The sequence below is a fragment of the Anneissia japonica genome, unplaced genomic scaffold (assembly GCF_011630105.1).
Source record: "Anneissia japonica isolate Jap-2015-1 unplaced genomic scaffold, ASM1163010v1 scaffold2223_len56047_cov118, whole genome shotgun sequence".
Taxonomy (NCBI): Eukaryota; Metazoa; Echinodermata; class Crinoidea; order Comatulida; family Comatulidae; genus Anneissia; species Anneissia japonica.
The window spans coordinates 16,825-27,248 of record NW_022689194.1 but is presented as its reverse complement, the minus strand read 5'-3'; the positions used below and the strand labels follow the sequence as shown (position 1 = coordinate 27,248).

At 35.2% G+C, this 10,424-nt stretch overlaps 1 pseudogene; it reads right to left on the bottom strand.

Annotated features, from left to right (window-relative positions):
- Positions 1-10,424, bottom strand: part of LOC117124577 — a 30,630-nt pseudogene that overhangs the window by 9,143 nt on the left and 11,063 nt on the right.

Here is a 10,424-nt window from a genome sequence, read left to right as displayed (position 1 = left end):
ATTTTCTTACAGTTTCGTACAGAAACGTAATAGATGTGTATAAGAGACAGGGCGAATATTTCGGTTACTCCTGTAGTCTTTGTCAGCGCTTGTCATTAAATCATCTTATGTCAAGCCATGATGGGGTAGCCGAAATATTCGTCCAATAAAAGTTTAGTGTTACAGGAGTAACCGAAATATTTTCCCAATAAATTTTAGTTTTTCTAAAGTCAATATCATACGTATTTGAAATATATATCAGGGGCATAGTGGAGGGGTATACCCTAAACAAATAAAAACATGTTTTAACCTTTTCCTGTTTCTACAGAATAGCGAAAACAGCGAAATTTAGTATTATTACGTAGACTTTAAAATATAAGTCACCTAGTTGGCGCTTCATAGAAAGGTTATTAGAATGGCGCCCTCAATTGGACAAAATAAGAAGGTACGCGTACCGCAAGAAATCCTGTTACCTGTAATAATCATTGTAAAGATAGGCTGTAGGGTATCAGTAAGTGCTAAAAGTATGAGACGTTGATAGTGTTATAAATTCAAATACTTAATGTAGGCCTACTGAGGCATGAGTAAGATAGGACCTCCAGTGCAGTACGGTGGCCTAATCGGTAAGCAATGAATTTCTGCTGTATATAATTCAATATAAAATTAATCAGTTAGAATAGGTTTGAATATTGGCGTATTGGCATTCAGATTATGAATTAAAGCAAGGAGCCTAGGTAGGCTAGGGGCCAGGTTAAGCCAGGGGCCTGAGCTAGGCCAGAAGCCTGGTAAGGCCAGGGCCTACTTAGGCCAGGGAGTTGTTATTTAGAAGGAGTCACAACACATTTATCTACTTATCTACAGCCAATGAGCAAAGCGCGGTGTACTGAATCTTCAAAGAGAACCGTGACTAACTGCCTGTCTTTTGTCAATAGGGTACTTTTCCGACGGTCTTGCGCCCTCAGTTCTTAAAATTTTGTCTTTGTAGAGTTTTTTTTATTCAATTTTCGCTGTTCAATAAATTTGCATCTCAAGAGAGTTTTACGAAGAATAATTTACAAAAAACCGCATAAAAATTCGCCTTTTCGTTTAAAAGTTACGACTATTTGAAATGGAGCTACAGTATATGTGTTTGTTCGTACACCGTCATTTGTAATTTTCATAGGTTTTTGATAAGTTTTAAAGCTTATATTTTATATTTTCCGCACGTATCTCCATTTCATAAATAGGACAAATAGTTTATGCAACTTGTTAACTATCATTTTCTTTATGTCTTATTTTCTTACAGTTTCGTACAGAAACGTAATTTGAGTTCAAACTCAACATGTTTTCGTAGCAGGGAAATGATATAGGGGCATATTTGTTGTATCGGTTTGGCGAAGCGTGTAGTTGATAACTGACACTCTCTCTAGTTGCCATGCTTTTTCGTCACACACAAGCATAAGAAGGTTTACTGTGCATGCTCATATTCGGTAATTGAACCTCGTCGTTATCTACCTCTCTGCTTTCTTATCTTGTCGGAAAAGTAGACTGATCAAAAGAGAGACTTTTGTTGTGACTCCTTCTAATAACAACTCCCTGCTTAGGCCAGGGTTTGGGAGATGTGGGCAGTTGGACTATTTTAAAATACAGCATAGTTTCTATTGTTTTTACTTTCTTTATTTGATAAACAGGCTTAGGCTAAGCTTTACAATAGCGGATCATTTTTGCTGGAGGGGTGAGGGTGGGGTTGGGTGTAGAAAGACTATCGGCAGTCAAATAATCAGTACACAGTAGTGTGCCATGAATCATTTAGCTAAGAGATATATATCGGGGGAAACTCCTTCACATGCCTGGAAACACATGCAACTGCCCCTCTTCTGTAGTGATAGAGACTGTCTAGTGACTAAATGACATAACCGGGGTGTAACGCCTCACAACCCCTACCTCCTCCGGCAACGAAAACTAATACCTCCTAATTTCGTCTCCGCTACGCCTCTTATATATATTTTTGTATATATATAAATATATATATATATATATATATATAAATTTAATGAATGAAGAATCAAATATTTAACATTTATAACATTTATATAGGAAGATATATTATCAACAATAACAAAATGACTAGTTGCAGCATATACTTACTTGTTAAAGAGAGCATTATTTTTAGATAACAACTCCGAAAATTTTTTTTCGACATGATTAGCAACGGATTTGAGTGAAATTAGTGTGTTACATGACAGCCTTTTTGGTTTGTCACAAAGAAACACAGTTTGTCCCAACGCTAATGGATAGCTATGCACGCATTGATTAAGATGCTCGGACTGCTTTCCAAATCTACATGTTTTTGTCTCATATTGTTTATTAGCAGAAAATTTTCCACTCCAGATTATTCTATCTTTCATGGGCCAAAGTTTTTCTTCAATAAAATCAGTAGTTTCTGATGGATGTACCAATATAATTTCAATTGTGGCATCACCAGTCCATCCAGCAAAAAATATTACTTCGTAAGTTCCATTGTTGAAGTCGATTATCTTTCCTGCCGCATTACCTTTGGGACTTCTAATTGCTCCAAACCAGAAATCGCCTCCTATTTTTCTATGTTGGCCCATGCTACTACGGGCTTCGATAATTACACTAAAATAGTCACCAACTATGACAGGCTGCTGGGCATTTTTTAGAAAAAACGTTGTTTCTTTAGCACTTATCATTCCAACGGCTTGTGCAGCTCCAAACTTTAAAAAAAAAAAATAATATGATAGTTATAACAACAATAATAACAATAAATACACAAAAAATTTAACATTTATATATGTAATCTCGTACACCAGGAATGAATTCAGAATAAACAATGAGAAAAATAAAAGCATCCATGTGGATGAAGAAAAAAATACTCCAAAGTGATATACGAAATGGCATATCATCTTGTGCTCTTGACAAGAGGGGTAGGGTTGAGGCAGGAAAGCTTTTGTTGCCATCCTAAGTGGCGCACACTAGCAATTTCCAGGCAGTAGAAGCACATGTATGATTGATTTGATTGAATTTATTCAGTAAAATAATATAAAAGAAAAGTGTAAAACATTTTTCTTTTATATTATTTAAAAGAAAAATGTTTTACACTTTTCTTTTATATTATTTTACTGAATATAAAAGAAAAGAAAAGTGTAAAACATTACTAGGATGAAGCACATAAAAGCGCACAAGGCACTTATCTCCAATGTGGTCCTTAAAAAGTTAGCATATATAATAGATATAAAAATCTAAAGAGATATTAAATTATTTACTCATCTAAAACAAGCCTATTGAATAAAAGTTTTCTCACATACTTTTTAAACTGCTTAACGAATGACATTGTTTAACATTTGAAGGTAGCCTGTTTCAATTACTTATACAAGTGTATAAAAAGGAACTAAGACCACAGTTATTCACACGAGGGATTACACATAAGTTGCTAGCCCTAGTGTTATAACTATGGTGATCACAAACTTTTACGACATGTTGTCTCATGTAATCTGGTGCAATGTATGATTTCATACATAATGATTTAATTTTAGTTATTCAACACAATGTTCAATTGGTAGCATGTTAACATATTTAAACTCAGTAAGACCGGTATGTTGTCTGGGTGGAAAATTTAGCATATATCAATTAATTTTATTTTGGGCACACTGTAGCTTACTCTTCATTTTTTTAGACAGTCTGCTGTACCACGCTGAGCATTGTGTAGTCAAACTGACACCGGATTAAAGTTGACACTAATAAATTTTTCGTTTTCGAGTCAAAATTTCTAGTATTACGATATAAAAGTTTAAGTTTATTTGCACTTTTAGTTAAGATTTTGAGGCTATTGTCTCACATGAAAGAAATTGATTTAATGTTATTCCTAGGTAATTAACTTCCAGTTTCGAATCTATAATATTGCCATTACAAGTGATATTTGAAGACTTCATGTTTGTTAGCCTTCTCTTCGTACCAAACAAGGTGCACTTGGTTTTGCCTAAATTTAACCGATTCCAGTTCTGAACTTAAACTCTTTTCGATTACTGATATATTCTTCCCAGATACAATTAAAGCGAAGTCATCTGCATATAAAAGGAGTTTACATTTTGCAGCACTGGACATGTCGTTCATATAATATTAAAAACAAAAGGGGTCCCAAGATTAAACCCTGAGGTACTTTAGAAAAAATAGGTCGTACACTAGATAGTGTGTCACTGACTGCTACCATTTGTTTTCTACCAGTTGAATATGACTTAAACCAGTCAATCGAAATGTCATTAATTCCTAATGTTTTTAGTTTATTCGGTAGAATGTCGTGGTTGACGGTGTCAAAGAATTTATGTATGTCCAACGTGCCCATCCCAGTGTAATTGCCTTTGTTACTTTCAGTTTTAATATAATCAAATAAATGAATTAAACAAGTGTCAGTTGAATATAAGGGACAAAAACCGGATTGAAATTGAAATAAAAGCTTGTGTTCGTTCAACTACTCATTTAACTGGTTGAAGACAATCCTCTCAAGAACCTTCGATACAATATTCAAAACTGATATGGGTCTGTAATTAGTAGCATCGGCTCTTATAATAATGGAACAACTTTCGCCATTTTTAAATCATCAGGGTAATCACCAGAGGTAATTGACATGTTAATTATATGAGCTAGGGCTGTTGATATTACAGGAGAAGCATCCTTAATAAATCTAGCTGGAATGTTATCTAAGCCAGTTGCCTTATTATTGCTTAGACCATGTACAATCTTAATAACCGCTTGATAATTTTCTCTAGAATTCTTTTATCAGTGGGGTGGCCCAAACTTTACCGCGATTTGGCTCTACCTTTCTTATACTTAACCTGATTTCTAAAATATATGAATTGATCATAATGTGCAGGATTCATAATTTTCTTGAATTTACAAAGGAACTAATCTCTTTGCCTAATAAAATTTGAAATTTCATGGTACAGTTTTTTTTTAACTAGTGCAATTTTATCCAAAACTTGAAAATTTAGTTTTAAAAATCGTCCATGCATCAGTGACATTGTTACAGTCGAACACATCCGACCAGTCTATTTCATTAAGAACAGGTCTTTACAGTATGTTTTAACCCTTACGCTGCCAGCTCTTTTCTTATTCAGTCAACCAGAGCGCCAGCTGATAACATTACCTCTAATCCCCTGTTCCAGCTAATTATTTAACAAGGTCAACGTAATGCTTATTTTTGATAGTGTATATTATTTGCTCAATAATTCATAAACTAGTCAGATCATGAAAATATAAATCTAAAAACAATTAATCAGCATTAGTTGGTTTGTACATATATGCTTTTATTTCTGCATTTTATTTATTATTTAGTGAATAAACGATAAGATTATTTTGTCAAGGCCTATCACAAATTGTATATTGGGCCTAGGCCTATTAGCAGAGTATGTGTTTTCGAAGTCAAATTACTTGCTGATGAAAATCAAAATAACGAATCCTAGGCCTACGTATATTTACTAACATTACCATCACAGTTCAGACCTAGCTAGGCCTAGGACCAGAACATCGTTTTTTATGTCAGTTTCTAAGTCTCCCTATTATTCAGCACAGCTGTAACAACTACAGAAGAATAAAGTTTCTCAACATTTCAAAACATCATCAACTTGCAAAGACTCAAACTTCTAACAAAACAACACTCAGCAAGTTTCACATCAAAATGTGCAGAAATTCATTAGCTTTCATATGCACTAAACACTATTTGGGTTAGTGTTAAAACAGCCGCTCTATGGTCGTTTTTTTGAAGACCTTCACCAATTCGCATTTATGCGAAGGTGGCGTACGGCTGACAGTGAGCCTTATCGCATTTATGCGAAACTAGCATGCACACCAACTGTGTGGCGTTCGCATTTATGCGAAGATGGCAGCGTAAGGTCGAATCCTATACGTTATGTTTATTGAAAGTTGTTTTTGTTATCTTTCTGGTACGGTAAATTAACATGTGGTCACTAATACCAATATTTATTACCACTGACTGACTGGTTTTTATCTTGCTCAGACGAAAAACACTAATCGATAGTACTAGTAGCACAGATTCTAGTTGGATTCACAATCAATTGCTTAAGATCAAATACACTTTGGAAGTGACAAAATCATTTAAAAGAGTATTCTTTTTATTTAGAACATTGGTATTAAAATTATACATTCCTGTTATTCAATAGCATTACTGTCATTACAAACCTGTTCTAACAACTTCTAAAAATCATATTGTTTGGGAGGTCATATATAGCATATTCCAATCAGGTTACTTGGTAGAAATACATCTGCCCATATTGATTATAAGCCATCACAGGTAAGGTCTTGCCGTTAGTTAAGTGCAATTTCCTCTCTAATATACATACAAACCCCGCCACCTGATCTCTTACGATTTTTTCTTATAAGCAAGTACCCTGGGATCTCAATCCCTGCATCCTGAATCGATTCGTTTTAAATACAAAATAAAAGTTTATTTGAGAGTTGCGTTACAACATTGGGAGCTGTGTTTGTATTTTATATGTCAAAGAGGGAGTAACACGTTATATCGTCATTGCGGACTTATAAAATCTGCATACGCCTTAAAACTAAAAGAAAATGCATACTTTTGGAGTCTGTACTGAGCCCAAAAAATCCGCAATGAAAATATAACGTGTTGAGTCCTAGTCATTTCTTTACTGCTTAGAAATACGTTAAGTAGGAATTCATGACAGCCCGTAGACCCAGTCTTTTCTGTATTGCTATTAGACGGATGTGTTTTGAAGTCCACCTCATTAAAGGGTAAATGATTCAATGCACATTTACAGCATTGAAATGGAAAATCATCACCAGAATTGACAAGCTCATAATACTTCCATCTTGGTATATACTCGCACTTAGCGTGGGTCCAGTTTTCACACTGATCGCACGAAATCGCGCGTCTGGAATTAATACGGTAGGTAGTTTTCGCCGCACGACGTTAACCTTAACTTTAACGTTAATACCCAACATGCAACGCGATAGCTCCACCCCTTTTTTGTAAACAAATCGAAATACGCATGCGCAAACTCGTAAGTAACGTACGTCGAGCACGTAAAATACTGAAATTTACGTACTCCGCAACGCAAGATAAATAAATTATGATGTCATCCAATAACGTTAAGGTTAACGTCGTGTGGCGAAAACTATCTAATGACAGATTACACAGGGATGCTTGGGCGTCCTGGCTTCTGGGAATGGATATAAAAGGCCAAATATTAACACCAAAGAATCTGCCTTAGATTAATAGATGCACACTCTGTACTTGCTTCGTCTTATTTCCTTATTATCCCCGTGATTTAAAAATACACTGTATAGTTTTTCATAACCTGGATCAAAAAGTTTGATCTGCCTACAGTTCACTAAAAGGCATCAAAATCCATATCGTTATCCAAATTATGATAGAGGCATTGTACTTGTACTCACGGAACACAATACAGAATGTAAAAGAAAAGTGTGAACACCATAACGGTACGATCCAGACCAGCCGCAATTTTGTCAGCTTTGGCATATCAAAAATGTATATCAAACATAAATACGCTTCCTAAATCCTAATGAGTTCTTAGAAGCAACAATAAAACATCAGGCATTCAGTACAGAACGTCACTTGTAATTTCCAACATTTAGGCTCCAGGATTGGAGATTCGGTTTCGTTTGGCGGGCTATCTAACTGCAAGCCGTTGAATGTACGCTGGTATGCACAATAAAACAACAGCCTACAGATGCACATTTGCACTCAACGGCAACGAATCAGCTGAATTACAGAGTATTAAGATATTGTTATATAATAACAGATACTTAAACACATTCTATGCAACTGGGTATGCGTTTGTAGTGGCTTTACTGGAAACTATTCACAACAATAATAATGATTAAGTGGTTGTTAGGAGACAGTGATCAGAATGGTATAGGTAGTGGCGTGAATACTGGAGAGAAATGAAAACGAGAGGGAAAATATACACAGACGAATGCCTTTATAGAACAACGAGGCTGCAAATAACACATAAGACTTAATAGACAGAAAGTGAAAGATTTTGATAACAGAATGATACTGAATCCATTTGTAGGACTAACAAATGAGATTTGTACACCGAGCATTGACCTAAAAAAACAATTTCATTCTAAATTCAATGTGATGGTTATCCCAGAAGCAGATCCAGAATTTTAAAATGAGGGGAAACCCATCTATCAGTGTACAGCAAAGTGAAGGGTGACAATAGTATGGGATATCTTTGGAGTTCATTTTACTCTACTACATATCCAAAATATTTGGGTTTTTTTTATTACTAAGAAGGAAACCGATTCAGCCATCCTCTTCATTTGTATTATGTTTTGTGTCCACGTTCCAAATTAATGATGAAAGTAATTGTTTGGCGATAACGGGAACACAAGAGTGGCCGGATGGGCAGTGCTACGAAAAGATGTAACACCGCGCATAACCCCAAAATTGGAACAGGTTTGACATAATGCAAGGTTGGCGACCAAAAACTGCCTATCTGACACATAAATAACTATGGGAAGGTTGGGTGGGTAAGTTTTTATTTTAAAAAAAAAAAGATTATTACAACCTGAAACAACAATTGAGGAAGTAGTACGCCAGAAATACGGATTTGATTGGACAAAATTGCAACAAAACGTTTTATGATCTAAATATAAACCTAATTATAAGTAAAACAATTACTAAAAGTTTATCACAAATTACCAAAATAGGACCTATATAAAGGTGTTTTTTATAACCAAAAGTTTAGCACTGTTTAAAAGTAGACTTTTACACGATTCGTACTGCGGTTTTCAAAATTTTCTTTAATATGATTGGTCAACAGTTAGACGTCAACGTATGTCATATCTGTTTGTTGCCGGAAGAGTGAGACCCGAGTGCGAGCATCGTGATATTTTGCGGGCGAATCAAAGGAGTATTACTCCCGGTTTGCAGGAATTACAGAGCTATAAATATTGGACAATAACTGGAATCATGCCAGAGCAGTTCCATGTATGACCGAGACAAATGTTAATGTAAAGTCTAGGCCTAAGACATTGTATAACATTTCATTTTTTAGTCCCTAGCCTAGGCATCCCTCTCTTGCTTCCCGGTTCAGTCACGCACACCTTCCCGCATTGCAACATTTTCTCGGCCAACCCAAGCATGAACGTATATAGAAAATCTTAATAATGTAGGCCTTGGACTATTTTCAATGTCTCATCAGTGAGCGTTTAAGAGTAGAATAGAACTAGAAATGCATAGGCCTACTGATGTAGAACTACTAGTTTATTTATCGTTGAAGTAGTGTATATAGTTACTATATATAGGACAAATACAAATAAGCCTCATTATTAATAAATTCTTAATGGTAGTAAAATATTTGGTGCTAAAAACATTTTTGGTTAAATTATCATTGTAGTTTACAAATAATATACATAGGCCTATTCAGCTTCTAGGTGAAATGAAATGCATCTTCACACCTAAAAAAAATGTCACTTGATAATAATATTAATGTCATTGTTATTTTTTACCTTATTATTATTATTTAAAATTATAAACATCAGATACATTGGATGGCTCAAATTACATAGACCTAGACTCGAAAAAATTATTTATTTTTCAACAATCTTTAATGAGGGTGATTCATCTAGCCGAATTTGATTATTAGCGCCCACAACACACACAGTAAAACAAGACAAAACAGAGTATGAAATTAATTAATTAATTAATCCGACGGTCGGTAACCTTTTTTACTCCTTAGAACCAGAATTTTTTTCCATAGCTCCCCACTACCCAAGACCTCCAGATAATATATAAATGCCATCGAAGATACAAAATATACGACCAATGTTACACAGTAGAACCCTACTTTGGGGCACCGCTTTTTGTAAAATGAGGAGAATTATATCTTTTAACACTACGACCAACCCCTATTAACTGGACGGGAACACGCTCTTGGTGCGCCAAATGGTCAAATCCATAGGTAGCCTTCCAGTTGTTCGAAATCCAGTTTGTCGAAACCCAGTTTGCAGAATTTAACCCACTTTGCCGAAAAACCAGTTGGCCGAATCTAGTTCACTGAAAACATAAAATCCCAGTTGGCCGAAACCCGGTTTGCCGAACCCAGTTTGCTGAATTTGAATTTTGTCGTCATCGTCGTACAAAAGCGCAGCACGCTACTATTACATAAAATGTAATAAACAGCAATTATGTAGGCGAAATCGAATGTAAACTCAGACTAAACTATTTTGAACTAAACGTAATAACAGTAATTATTGTAGGCAAAACCGAATGTAAACTCAGGCTTAACAACCACAAAAAAAAATAGTTAAGACCATCAAAACGGCTTCATGTTGCTCACCACTTTAATTTACCGAGCCATACTATCAGTGATTTAGGCTTTATAATCTTAGGCACCAATTTCAAATCTACTGTACTAAGGCTAGAGGACTGGGCGGAT